The sequence below is a fragment of the Rhinopithecus bieti genome, unplaced genomic scaffold, assembly GCF_001698545.2.
Source record: "Rhinopithecus bieti isolate Rb0 unplaced genomic scaffold, ASM169854v2 scaffold_70995, whole genome shotgun sequence".
Taxonomy (NCBI): Eukaryota; Metazoa; Chordata; class Mammalia; order Primates; family Cercopithecidae; genus Rhinopithecus; species Rhinopithecus bieti.
This window is the reverse complement of record NW_016826235.1, coordinates 15220-19562: the sequence shown is the minus strand read 5'-3', so window position 1 is coordinate 19562 and position 4343 is coordinate 15220. Positions and strand designations below refer to the sequence as shown.

Below are 4343 nucleotides of genomic sequence, written 5' to 3'. Positions count from 1 at the left end.
TTCTTCCCTGTTATACATAATAACTTACCTCATGGATGGTTTTTAATTATTAATTGGGATTCAGTGAGAGAATATGTGTAACACAGGTAGCACTGTAGTTTGAACAAAATAGGCAATGAATAAATAATAGCTGTTACTTATTTCCTTGACCCAGTCGTTATTTAGAAGAATATTAATTTCTGAGTGAGTGCTTTATTTCCTTATTCAGTATTTTATTATAATCAGAAATGTGATCTGTGTAATTCCTGCCTTTAAGAATTTTAAACTGGCCAGGTGCAGTGGCTCATGCCTGTAATCCTAGCACTTTCGGAGGCTGAGGTGGGAGGATTGCGTGAGGTCAGGAGTTTGAAGCTGCAGTGAGCTAAGGCTGCACCACTGCACGCCATCCTAGGTGACATGGTCAGTTTTATAACTTTTGTAGAAACTTAAAAGTTGAAAACAACCCATATTCTTTTTACATTATAAAATTCATTATCTACCTGTTCTAATATAAATTATTTCAAATGCTTTGTCCTTATTTATTATGCTAGTTGATATTAGTGCACTAAAATTTTCCCATCCATTTTCTTTCCATTTATGTTATATTCTCCAAAGCATCTGCTTTTGTGTTTTGTGGTTGGTTTAGTCATGGTTAAATTTTCAATACTATTATGCATTTACTGTTTTAATGACTTTTTTGCTTAAAAGTGATACATGCTAATTGTAGAAAATACACAGAAGGAAATAAACCTCTGCACTCTTACTATGGAATATTATTAAAAGATTTTTATGTGATTAAGAGTAGGGGTTTTAGGGCCAGGCGCGGTGGCTCACGCTTGTAATCCCAACACTTTGGGAGGCCGAGACGGGTGGATCACTTGAGGTCAGGAGTTTGAGACCAACCTGACCAATATGGTGAAACCCAGTCTCTACTAAAAAAAATACAAAAATTAGCTGGATGTGGTGGCACACACCAGTAGTCCCAGTTACTCAAGAGACTGAGGCAGGAGAATCCCTTGAATCCGGGAGGTGGAGGTTGCAGTGAGCCGAGATTGTGCCACTGCCCTCCAACCTGGGTGACAGATCCAGATTCCATCTCAAAACAAAAAACAAAGAAGTAGGGGTTTTAGAATTAGATTTGGGTTTGAATTTAGGCTCTACTTATTAGCCTTAGGCAGTATATTAGACTTTCTCATATATTCAGCAAATATTTATTGAACACCTACTGTGTGTGCCAGGCATTTTGCTAGGGGACTGGGGATCCAGTGCTTAGAAAGATTGACATACCTATCTTGGCTTAATTTCCTCATTTGTAAACTGGTGATAATACCTCACAAAGTTGTTAAGAAGCATCAAAGATAATAGTCCTTAGCATTTGCCTGGTATGTGGTAAGAGCTCAGTAAATGATAGCAATCATTATTACTGTGTGTATTCAATATTGATTATATCTTTAATCCAAATGACTTTTTTACTCAGCTTAAGGTTTTGCCTTACATTTTATTTTGGTATTAATGTTATAAACACTTGTTTTGTTTTCTTTATACTTATCTGTTTGGTTTGGGTTTCTCTTTAAAGTAGTAAATAGTTGTTGGTTTACTTTTTAAACAATATAACGTGATTATTAAAGTTATGATTATCAAACATTTCAAACACATACCAGACTGGAGAGAGTAGTGTAATGAACCAACATATTCCCATAACCCAGCCTCAAGGATTATCAAACTCATGGCCAATCTTGTTCCATTTCTGCTTCCTCTTCTCATTCCCCCAACCACCCCCCGATAAACATTTGCATTTATACTTCTTAAAAGATAGACTTTTAAAATTTATAAGCACCTTACTATCATCACTCATAAAACATCAGTAATTCTTTAATAATATCTAATATCCAGCAAGCCACTTCCTTGTATAATTAGATACTTTAAACTTTACATTTCTTACATTATTACTTTTGGAATGGTTTCTGTCATATTATTTTACTTTTTTTATTCTTGTGACGTTGTTTTCTTCCATATAAATTGTTTTGTTTGAGGAGCTTATGAAATATAGAAGAATTACGGAGCTAAAAAGATCTGGGTTTGAATCCTGCTTCTGCCATTCAGTAATTAACTTTGCTGAGCCTTAGTTTCCTTGACTATAAAATAGGAATAATTATACCTGACTCATGTTGTTAGGGTTGAATGTGATGCCTGCATAAAGTATTATTAATAGTCTCTGCCAATTATTATCTTTAGTGACTTGAACTGTAATATATATTCTTGGTTACTATATGGTTTTTCAGAACATTCCAAAATTTATATTTACTGGATAATTACTAAAAATAATGGTTTTAAAATATCCTTCTAGGTAAGAGAATTTAGAATCTTGGCTTCTCCCACTACCTCTTTTATTTTGAGTTCACATTAATTTAGCCTGAGGTTACAAATCCTACTTTTAACTTTCTGAAGTGTTTTTTCTTTTATATTGTTTATATACTTATATCTATTATTCTTCATTATTGAACCCTTTTCTTTTAGTGGAATTAACTATTTTACTCAGTTATTTCTAAATGTTAGGTTGGTGTCAGTATACTTCATCAGTTCTTTCCTACCTCAATATTCTTTATTTCTTATTCTCTTTTGACAGTCTAGGATGTACCTTTGAACAATTTATTTTTTAAAAAACTACCAGGATGGTGAAAATTTGACTTTGCAGATCTAAGAATAATTTCCTGTGACCTTTGAACACGAAAAACTAGGATGAGGTATAAAATTCTTAGATCATAACTTTTCCTTTTCAATTCTCTGTAAGTGATTACTTCATTGTCTTCTGGCATTTTATTGTTGCAGAGGAGAAATCTGAGGTCAGTCTGATTTCAGTTCTTTTGAAATAACCTATTTTTTTCTGCTTGTATGCTTGTAGGATTATATCTTTATCCTTGAAATTTAAAAACATTTGCCAGGACATGTCTTGGTGTTGATGATCTCTGTTGAACCTTCTCAGTCTCCAGTCTCAGGTATTTTTTTTTTTTCAGAACTGGAAAGTTTCCTTACACTTTTGATTGATTAAACTGCCTGTTTTTTTCTTTTTTCTTTAGGAACATCTGTTATTCATAGATTATTTCTATGTCTGTCTTCCATAGTTTTTAAATCTTTCTTTCTTTCTTTTTTTTTTTCATTTACTCAAGTTTGTCCTCTGTGGCATGGATTCCGTTTTCTGCAGTGTCAGTTCTAATACTTGCTATTCACAATGTAGATTTAATTTTGGCTACTATGTTTTCATTTCTTTATTCTTATCTCAACATACTCTTATTTCATAAGCAGAATCCCCCTTAGACGGTAACACTTCAAAAAACATGAGGTGGATCCCGGCCTGAAACTTGGCCACAACCACAGGACCAGGAAAAAAAAAAGTTTCTGAAAGGGTCCTCTTAAACATAAAAATGTAAATATAACCAGAGGTCATTCTTACCCTCATCTAGAAAATAGAACAGTGTTGGGTACTAACAGACCTTAAGTAGCTAGAGGAATAGTAAAGCAGGCATAAGGGCACCTTAACTAGAAATAAACTGATTTTTCTAATTACATGTATTGTTTTTCTCTTTATAAAATTAATACATAATAAGTGCATGTAACTTTGAAAATACAGTACAAAGAAGAAAATCCTATGACCCAGGTAACGACTGATGAGATTTTATATTTGTTTTGCCAGTTACGTGCACACATGTTGGGAGGAAGGGATGCAAAATTGGGTCATACTATATAGTTTTGTATCCTTTTTCATTTAATATATTGCAAGCATATTTTTTGCATCATTAAATTTTCTTTGAGGCCCTGATTTTAACCATTGCATAGTATTCCTACATATGAATAGATGTATTATGATTTATTTAACCAGTCCCTTGTTGGTCATTTAGATTGTTTTCTATTTTTCAGTATAATGAGTATGATGAATATCACTGTACATAAGTCTTTATGCACATCTCTGATATTTCCTTAGGATAAATGAGGAGCTGATTCTTAATCCTGTCACATTGGTAAGGATTATATACATTCCTTATTAAGAATATAAAGTGCTTGTTTCTTATTGTTTCAATGTGATTGCATAGAAGATTCTTTGGATTCTGAACAATTTGATGGTATCTTAACCACACTTTGAGAGAGGTGTCTAATGCCTCATGCTCAGCACCTTCATGATGGAATTCCTATTGCATAAGCTTTTGGACAGGAAAACCACTGCTGATATCAGGAAGTTTGGAAGGTAGATATACTTGTGGAAACCTGAGGGTGGTGGGAAAAAAAAAAAAAAAAGTATGGTCCTTGCTCATTCCTACAACCTGGGTCTCCATATTAATATACTAGGACTCTGGATCTTTTCTTTTCCT

At 33.4% G+C, this 4343-nt stretch overlaps 1 long non-coding RNA gene across 2 annotated transcripts in view; it reads left to right on the top strand.

Moving 5' to 3' along the window:
- The first annotated feature begins 2598 nt into the window (after positions 1-2598).
- Positions 2599-4343, top strand: part of LOC108522906 (uncharacterized) — a 7066-nt gene continuing 5321 nt past the window's right edge. Inside the window, exons 1-3 of one of the 2 annotated variants that reach the window (XR_001883637.1) lie at positions 2599-2723; positions 2882-2975; positions 3959-3995. This is a non-coding gene — a long non-coding RNA (uncharacterized LOC108522906). Of the gene's footprint in view, positions 2724-2881; positions 2976-3894; positions 3996-4343 lie in introns of both variants that reach the window. The other variant, XR_001883638.1, reaches the window with a different exon arrangement.